At 46.2% G+C, this 9,554-nt stretch overlaps 1 protein-coding gene and 1 pseudogene across 2 annotated transcripts in view; one reads left to right on the top strand and one right to left on the bottom strand.

The window, feature by feature from the left end:
• The window catches only part of IGF2BP1 (insulin like growth factor 2 mRNA binding protein 1), a 53,286-nt gene that overhangs the window by 23,151 nt on the left and 20,581 nt on the right, over positions 1–9,554 (bottom strand). The gene's annotated exons all lie outside the window — the stretch shown is intronic.
• Positions 8,406–8,524, top strand: LOC116553606 (annotated as a pseudogene).

Below are 9,554 nucleotides of genomic sequence, written 5' to 3'. Positions count from 1 at the left end.
AAAAAAAAAAAAAAAAAAAAAAAAAAAAAAAATCACAACGTTTTGTTTATCTCACTACTTTCTTGCTCATTCCTTTATTCAGTAAGCAGGTTACCATGACTATGTTTCAGGCACTAGGAATGCAAAGCTAAATAAGATATTATTTTTTATTTGTTTTTGAGATGGACTCTTGCTCTGCCACACAGGCTGGAATGCAGTGGCGGGATCTCAACTCACTGCAATCTCTGCCTCACAGGTTCTCCTGCCTCAACCTCCCTAGTAGCTGGGATTACAGGCTCCCGCCACCATGCCCAGCTAATTTTTGTATTTTTGGTAGATACAGGGTTTCACCATGTTGGCCAGGCTGGTCTTAAACTCCTGACCTCAGGTGATCCACCAGCCTCGGCATCCCAAAGTGCTAGGATTACAGGCGTGAGCCACAACACCCGGCCCAAGACATTATTATTAATTAATCTAACAACTATTTAATTGATACCTACACTTTATGTACTATTTTGTTCCTGATGCTGGAGACACAGAAATAAACAGAAGAGACAAACTTCCTGGTTGAAGGTGTTCACAATTTATTAGGTGAAATGATATACTCAAACAAATCACAGCAGGATACAGTGCAGTGATTAAGTCCTTGGCACAGACATGGATTTAAACCTATGCTCCACTTACTAGTACTGACCTTTACAAAATTGTTTAACCTCTTTGAGGCTGTTTCCTCCTATGTAAAACAGACATAATACCTTTTCACAGGTTGGTGAGGTGATGCTAGAAAATATAAGTACTTAACGTGTAACAATACACGCATCTGAGAATACTAAGGTGGGAGTGATTAACACATACACAAGTCAGCAGAATGACCACTACCTTCCCTTCTCCCAGTAAGTAGTATACAGTACTTTATTCTTCCCGTCTTTATTATCATTACTATTATTAACAATCTTGTAAAGTGCTCTGTCACCCAAGCTGGAATGCAGTGGCATAAACACAGCTCACTGTAGCCTAGACCTCCTGGGATCAAGCCCGCCCCCACCTTCCTATATATCTGGGACCGTATGCACATGGCCACCATGCCTGGGTAATTTCTTCTTCCCATCTTTAAAATGTAATTTTTAGCCGGGCATGGTGGCTCACGCCTGGAATCCCAACACTTGGGGAGGCCGAGGCGGCAGATCACTTGAGGTCAGGAGTTGGAGACCGGCCTGGCCAACATGGTGAAACCTCTCTACTAAAAAAAAAAAAAAAAAAAAAAATTAGCAGGGTGTGAAGGCACACACCTGTAATTCCAGCTACTAGGGAGGCTGAGGCAGGAGAATCGATTGAACCAGGGAGGCAGATGTTGCAGTAAGCCGAGATCACACCACTGCACTGCAGCCTGGGTGAGAGTAAGACTCCATTTAAAAATAAAAAATAAAAAAGGCAGGGCACAGTGGCTCACGCCTGTAATCCCAGCACTTTGGGAGGCTGAGGTAGGTGGATCACCTGGGGTTGAGAGTTCAAGACCAGCCTGACCAACTACAAAATTAGCCAGGTGTGGTGGTGTATGCCTATAATCCCAGTTACTCAGGAGACTGAGACAGGAGAACTGCCTGAACCCGGGAGGCAGAGGCTGCGGTGAGCCAAGGTGGTGCCATTGCATTCCAGCCTGGGCAACAAGAACGAAACTCAAAAAAAAAAGTCATTTTCCCTGAGGAAGGCTTTCAGGTTCAGGGACTCCCAGATCACTTGCTCACCACCCAAATCAATGTACTAATCCCTGGGCTTAAGACTTTTAAATTGACTTGATATATTGGTCAATTGCCATTTATATCTTTGTTTATCCTTGATCACAAACTCTTAGTTCAGGGACAATGCCCCAAAAAATTCTAGTGGCTTGAAGAAAAACTTAACTAGAAAGTAAGAAAGTCCAGTTCTAGCCCTTAACCTGCACCCAGACTGGCTGTTCCTCTCATTAAGCCTCACTTAAGCTTCAGACCTCAGTATTCCAACCTGACAAGCAATGGGGACAGTACCAGCCCTTGCCAAGCTTGGGCGAAGGGGTGTTGAAAACATAAGGGCCGGGAAAAGGGATTCTAAGCTGTAGTTATCAAAGTGTTGAACTTGGCTGTCCTGGGCCAGTTCACTCACTTCACCCTTGTGACCTCAGTATCTCCACCTTTACAATAGGTACAGCAAGGTCTTTATGATCATTTCTAACCTGCGATTCTAAATGTGGAGAGTATTCATCCATAAAATACATTAAGGTAATCTCTCCCAGGGATGAAATAATGGGGAATGAAGGAAATAAGTATTGAAGAGAATCTCTGTCTGCGGCTCTCTTCTTTGGTTTGTTCATGAAGTTGACCTGAGTAGGTCAGATTATAGCAGGACAAAACAGTAAGATATAAATCCAGTTCCGCAGATGCTACTAGATCACCTTTTTGTGATTCAATTCATGGGCCAAGAGGGAACCCCCACATCTACCCTTGTGAGGAACTTCCCACAACTCATTTGATGACCAACTAGACAGACTGAAAATGTAGAAGCACTCACAATGAAAGCAAAATTGCTGGAGAAATGAGGAAAAGAAATGGCCATGCCATTGAAAAGTTGAAAACACATACCCAGTTTAGCACCTGTAACAGATATTACCCAGGACCAGGACCAGAACCCCCTCAAGAGAACACTTCTGGATGAAGGGCAAAGAGGTGGGGGTACTCAAACCCGTAAGGGCCTAAGGGAACCCCAGCTTAGGAGCCCACTTTAAAGTGTGCTCTTTCAAGAGGGTCCCTTACTACAATCTAAGGTCAAAGGTCAAAATTCCCTCTCACTTCAAACTCCTAGTTTTAGGGGCTTTCTTTCACAGAGGGAATGGGGGGAGGGAGAAGGGTGGCAGTGGTGAAATCAAATCTCTGCTGGGATGTTAATCCATATCCTGAAAGCAATGGCAGGCAGATCGTCTGGAATGTCTGGAATGTTCCAGGAGAGGGAGGGGGAGGAGGGCAGGGCCACCCAACCAATGAAAGAAAAGACATCCTGGCAGCCCTCCCCCACCCGAACCAGCAAAGGCTCACCCAGCCCTCCAGGGCACACACCCCACCCTGGGAACCCACTCCAGGCCCCTCCAGGCCTCCTTTCAGCAAAGCCCCCAGCCCTGATTAAAACACAACAGGGCAGGCAGGGAGACACAGAGGCCACGAAGAACCTTTGTCTTTTAAGCCTTTGGCTTGGTTTCTATTAAAGTATGGTGCTACCTAATTTCTTTCAGGCCCAAAGCACATGGGGCATTGCTGAGAACTATAACCTGTGTTCCTTTCCCTTGGTTCCAGTCTCATTCATTACACACTTACAGAAGGCCTGGTGTGGGCTGAGCTGAGGCAGTGTGTTGGGAACTTGGGGGATCCAGATGAAAGCTAAGCGCACCCTAACTGGTTACTTCTTCACTCTGAACCTTAGTTACCTTCTATGAAACTTGAATAAGGCTTTTATGAAGACTTCAAAGAAAAAGTGTATAAAACAAGCTGCCTGCCATGTAGTAAGCACTCAATCCATGTCCAAGTCCCCAGTCCCAGGGAACTAGAGTTTTAAGACTAGCGGGCAGGTAGGGTTGACAATGGTAACAATTATTAAGATTTTATTTCTGCACTGGTGGGGAAATAGTGAAAAATACCACTGCCTAGATTCCGCCCCCCCCCAACTCCCCCATCTTCCCAATAAAAGGGTCCAGGGACCAGAGACCCACTCCAGTACTCCAGTAGACCAGCTTCTACCAGAGCAGTTGAGCAGTGCCTTTGCCCTATCTTTGTAGTATCTCCTGGACATCTTCTACATGCCTGGATTGCCTAAACCGATGAACATCCATTGTTCAGAAAAGGAAAGTGAATGCTGAGTTCATTAATTCCCCCCATCCTCCTCCACCCTCCTATAGCTGATAAACCTGTGGATCGAAGGAGTGAAGCAACCAGTCCCTGGCAATAAAGGCAATAGTTGCACCAGCCTATTTTCTTGGGTGCCAACATGCTGTGGCTTCTGGTGCTCTCTGCCTGCATTGACCTACAGAGCAGTTATCAGGTCCTGGGTCAGGCATGGGGCATGTGGCAGGGGTTGTGGTAGGCAGTTTGCCAGATACACAGCAACTATTGAGGACTCGCCTCTCAAAGGCTGCTGCGCCAAGAAGGGGGCATAAGAGCCACAAAGATTGAGTGACCATTCTTTGGAAACCCATGGGGGCGCCATTCAGGAGGAAACAGAGGGAAAGAGCATCCTTGCAACAGCTTAAGCTATGTAGGAAGTAGGAGATTCTGGGAGCACAGGGAGCAGGGCCCCTGGGAGGGAGATGAGGTTGGGAACTCTCCCTGGGCTGAGAGTTCTCATCCTTTCATACCTCAAGAGTTCAGAGAAGTGTCACTGATTCAGACCAAAGAGAAAAAAAAGCAGTTCTCAATTTGGGAAGAGCCTAACTTATACTTTTTTTTTCTTTGAGACAGGGTATTGCTCTTTCATCCAGGCTGCAGCACTGTGGTAGGATCTTGGCTCACTGCAGCCTCAACTTCCCAGGCTCAAGTGATTCTCCCACCTCGGCCTCCTGAGCAGCTGGAACATGTGCCATCACGGTTGGCTCCAATTATTATTTTTTTTTAATTTGTAGAGACAGGGCCTCACTATGTTTTCCAAGCTGGTCTCACGCTCCTATAATCAAGCAATCCTTCCACCTCAGCCTCCCAAAGTGTTGAAATTATAGGTGTGAGCCACTGCCCCCAAATGACAATAATTTTTTGATGACAATATTCAATATGCCCAAGAATCACTTTTCAATTAACTATGGAATAGGCAGCTGGAAAAACAAGTTAATAGCTTAAAGAATTATGGATGGGATGTTTTGATTTATCAGAGTGCCAATTCCACAGCGCAGACCCACTGTTCACTGGGTCATGTGAACTCTTAGTGTTTTTTACTTTGCCCTCCAGCCTAACGTGAATTTACTTTGGCAAAGGCTTTTTGTCCCCTTTATGTCATCAAAAAGGGACAGTGTAAAGAGTCTGGATTCAAACAGGCTTTGGGTTCAAATTCTGGTTGTGGCTGTGTGGCTGGCTATGTGATTTAGACAAGATACCCAACCTCCCCATCTCAGTGCCCTGGTCTGTAAAATAGCCGTTGATACCACCTTAGTGGGTAGGGAGGATGGTGTGAGATCATGAATCTTAGAGTCTGGCATGTTAATTCCCTTCATTTAAAGTAGAAGTTAGGGTCAGACGCAGTGGCTCACACCTGTAATCCCAGAACTTTGGAAGATCGAGGTGGGTGGATCACGGGGTCAAGAGTTCAAGACCAACCTGGCCAACATGGTGAAACCCCGTCTCTACTAAAAATACAAACACTAGCCGGGCGCGGTGGGTAAAGCCTGTAATCCCAGCACTTTGGGAGGCTGAGGTGGGTGGATCACAAGGTCAAGAGATCGAGACCATCCTGGTCAACATGGTGAAACCCCGTCTCTACTAAAAATACAAAAAATTAGCTGGGCATGGTGGTGCATGCCTGTAATCCCAGCTACTCAGGAGGCTGAGGCAGGAGAATTGCCTGAACCCGGGAGGCGGAGGTTGCGGTGAGCCGAGATCACGCCATTGCACTCCAGCCTGGGTAACATGAGTGAAACTCCGTCTCAAAAAAAAAAAAAAAAACACTAGCTAGGCGTGGTGGCACTCGCCTGAATCCCAGCCACTTTGAAGTAGGAGAACTGCTTGAACCCAGGGAGGTTGCAGTGAGCTTAGATCGCACCATTGCACTCCAGCCTGGGCAACACAGCAAGACTCTGCTCCTGCCCCCCCCAAAAAATGAAAGAGTGTGTGTGTGTGTTTGTGTGTATCCAGAAAAAGGCAGGCAGGCAACACAGCAAGACTCTGTCCCCCCACCCCCCAAAAAAGTGGGTGTGTGTGTTTGTGTATATGTGTATATACAAAAAAAAGAAGCCAGGCATCCACCTGTGGTTTCAGCTACTCAGAAGACTGAGGTGGGAGGATCACCTAGGCCCGGGAGCCAGAGGTTGCAGTGAGCCGAGATGGCACCACTGCACTCCAGCCTGGGTGACAGAGTGAGATCCTGTCTCAAACTATATTAATAAAGTGTAAGTTAGGAGCCAGGCACATGACTCACTCCTGTTGTCACTCTTTTAAAGTCATATTTAATTCTTATAATTTAGAAATACATACTGAAATAGTTACAAATAAAATGACACGTCTAAGATTTACTTCAAAATACTCAGCGCAGGGGAAAATGAAAACAGATTGCATATGCATTGGTAATTGTTAAAGCTAAGTGATGGGTGGTACACAGAGGGGTTATTACATTATCCTTTCTACATTTATGTTTATATTTCTTTCCATAACAAAAAGGTAAAAACAAAAAAGACTGGTAATTCCGGCTCACCCAGTTCTGAAGTCATTAACAGTTCCAAATTAATAGAAACTAGTATGAAATAATGAAATTTTCCTAATGGTGTTCTATTCGAAAGAATCCAGAACCTTCAGGAGCTTGGGGGGGGGCGCGGGGCGGGTGTGGAAAGAGACAAAGGGTTGGGGTCCCAGGGAGGAAAGACCAAGCGCACCAGATGAAACTGTCTCAGAATGAGGCCTCCAAGGAGAGCACTGTGCACAGTGTGAATAGGAACTAGGTCTCAGAGAGGGAGGCTGAAAACTGCTCCGGGAATGGGATTTCTCTAATCCTCTGCAAACCTGCTCCTTCTTTCAGCCCCCATACCCAGAAGGCAGGGTTCCATCTTCAAACATGTTTATGTCCTCCCTCGCCCCTCCCTATGGGGAGGAGTGCCTTTTAACTAGGGTGGGGCAAGCCAGTTGAAGGAGGGAAAGAGGACAAGGTGGGGAACAGGTTTTGGAATCTTTCAAGTTTGGGGCCCCAATTCCCCTAGAACCTCTGTCCTGAGTCAAGCCTGGACTTTCATCTCCAGCAAAGAAGTAGGATTAAACCAGGATCTTCAGATTAGAAACTTCACCTCCACCCCTCCCCCAGGCCAAGCTTCTGGCTCCATGTGTGGTCTTGGACAGTCAAGCCTTCAACTCTGGACCTTAGTTTCTCACATACGGGAAACTAAGAGTAGGATCAGTCCATCTTAGAGGGTCCTGTGTCCCCAGACAGGAATCAACCCTATCTACCTATAAGGAAACACCTTGTTAATTAGAGGGATTTTCTGTGTCCTAACAGTCTGAATAACTGATTTTTTTTTTTTTTTGAGACAGTTCCTATTAGGAATGTGATAAAAGGCAAGAAACCTCCAAGAGAAAAATGCAAACCCTATGCATACCACTTCAAGATTTCAGGAGTTACTGAAGACTTTGGAATCCATACATAACCCCACAGTAAAGATATACTCCCTAACTTCCATCCCACCTAACACATTTAACTTCACCCCAATGATATCTAAGTCTTCAGTCACGCCTGCAGGCATCTCAAAATGTGGAGAAGGAATCCGCCTGAAGCAACCAGAAAACAAAGCTAGACTGGGAGCCGGTTTGCGGTTCCCAGGAAGCCGGAAAAGAGTAAGCAACAAAGAGGTTTAACACTCATGTCAGAAGTCAAAAAGCTAGTTACCATGACTTTCCTCATGGTTTCTGGTAAAAGTCTAGCTGCTCAGAGCCATTCTTTTTTTGTTATCTTGACAGCTACTTCGCACTGGGCCTTCACTGTCCACTACAAAAGCCACTAATTACATGTGGCTACTCTACTGAGGCACTTGCAATGTGGCCAGTCCAACTGAGCAACTGGATTTTTAATTTTATAACTTTAAGTCTTAGGCTGGATGCAATGGCTCACGCCTATAATCCCAGCACTTCGGACTATCTGAGGTCAGGAGTTTGAGAAGAGACTGGCCAACATGATGAAACCCTGTCTCTACTAAAAATACAAAACTTAGCCAGGCGTCGTGGGCCGGCCTGTAATCCCAGCTACTTGGGAGGTTGAGGCATGAGAATTGCTTAAACACAGGAGGTGGAGGTTGCAGTGACCAGAGATCATGCCACTGCACTGCAGCCCGGGCGACAGAACAGTCTGGGCAAGAGAGCAAGACTCTGTCTCAAAAAAAAAATTTTTTTTAATTGTTTAACTTTTTCAACCATAAACTTTATGAAACCTAAAAACAGATCAAAGTGTTTCCAGTCAAAACCCAGCACCTGAATTTGAAATGTGCTCTAAGTATAAAATAAAATACAGCCAGGCAGGGTGGCTCACACCTGTAATCCCAGCACTTGGGGAGGCCGACATGAGTGGATCACCAAGGCAAGAGTTCAAGACTAGCCTGGCCAAGATGGTGAAACCCCATCTCTACTAAAAATATAAAAATTAGCCAAGCACCATGGCAGATACCTGTAATCCCAGCTACTTAGGAGGCTGAGGCAGGAGAATCACTTGAAACAAAATAAAATATAGTCTATGGCCATACCACCCTGAATGCACCCAATCTTGTCTGATCTCATAAGCTAAGCAGATTTGGGCCCAGTTAGTACTTGGGTGGGAGACTACCTGAGAATACCAGGTGCTGTAGGCTTTTTAAAAATACCAGGTACAGTGGCTCACTCCTGTAATCCCAGTAGTTTGGGAGGCCAAGGCAGGCGGACTGCCTGAGGTCAGGAGTTCGAGACCAGCCTGGCCAACATGATGAAACCCTGTCTCTACTAAAAATACAAAAATGACCTGGGTGTGGTGGCATAAGCCTGTAATCCCAGCTACTCAGTAGGTTGAGGCAGGAGAATCGCATGAAGATGGAAGCTGCAGTAAACTGAGATTGCGCCACTGCATTCTAGCCAGGGTGACAGGGCAAAACTGCCTCAAAAATAAAAATAAAATAATTTTAGTTAGGCCGGGCGCAGTGGCTCATGCCTGTAATCCCAGCACTTTGGGAGGCTGAGGCCGGTGGATCACCTGAGGTCAAGAGTTCAAGACCAGCCTGGCCAACATGGCAAAATCCCTTCTCTACTAAAAAATACAAAAATTAGCTGGGCATTGTGGCAGGTGCCTGTAATCCCAGCTACTCAGGAGGCTGAGGCAGGGAGAACTGCGTGATCCTGGGAGGCGGAGGTTGTAGTGAGCCAATATCATGCCATTGCACTCAGCCTGGGTGACAGAGCAAAACTCCATCTCAAAATAAATAATTTTGGCCAAGCACAGTGGCTCCCGACTGTAACCCCAGCACTTTGGGAGACCAAAGCAGGTGGATCACAAGGCAAGGAGATAGAGACCATCCTGGACAATATGGTGAAACCCCATCTCGGTAAACACAAAAAATTAGCCAGGTGTGGTGGCGCACACCTGTAGTCCCAGCTACTGGGGTGAGGCAGAAAAATCGCTTGAACTCAGGAGGCGGAGGTTACAGTGAGCTGAGATCATGCCACTGCACTCCAGCCTGGCGACAGAGCAAGACTCCATCTCAAAGTAAAATAAATAATTTAAAAAATTTTAAAAAGCCGGGCGCGGTGACTCAAGCCTGTAATCCCAGCACTTTGGGAGGCCGAGGCGGGTGGATCACGAGGTCAAGAGATTGAGACCATCCTGGTCAACATGGTGAAACCCCGTCTCTA

The sequence above is a fragment of the Sapajus apella genome, unplaced genomic scaffold (genome assembly GCF_009761245.1).
Source record: "Sapajus apella isolate SASKATOON/1434 unplaced genomic scaffold, GSC_monkey_1.0 scaffold12, whole genome shotgun sequence".
Classification (NCBI taxonomy): Eukaryota; Metazoa; Chordata; class Mammalia; order Primates; family Cebidae; genus Sapajus; species Sapajus apella.
The sequence above is the reverse complement of the archived record's forward strand: the minus strand, read 5'-3'. Positions and strand labels throughout refer to the sequence as shown.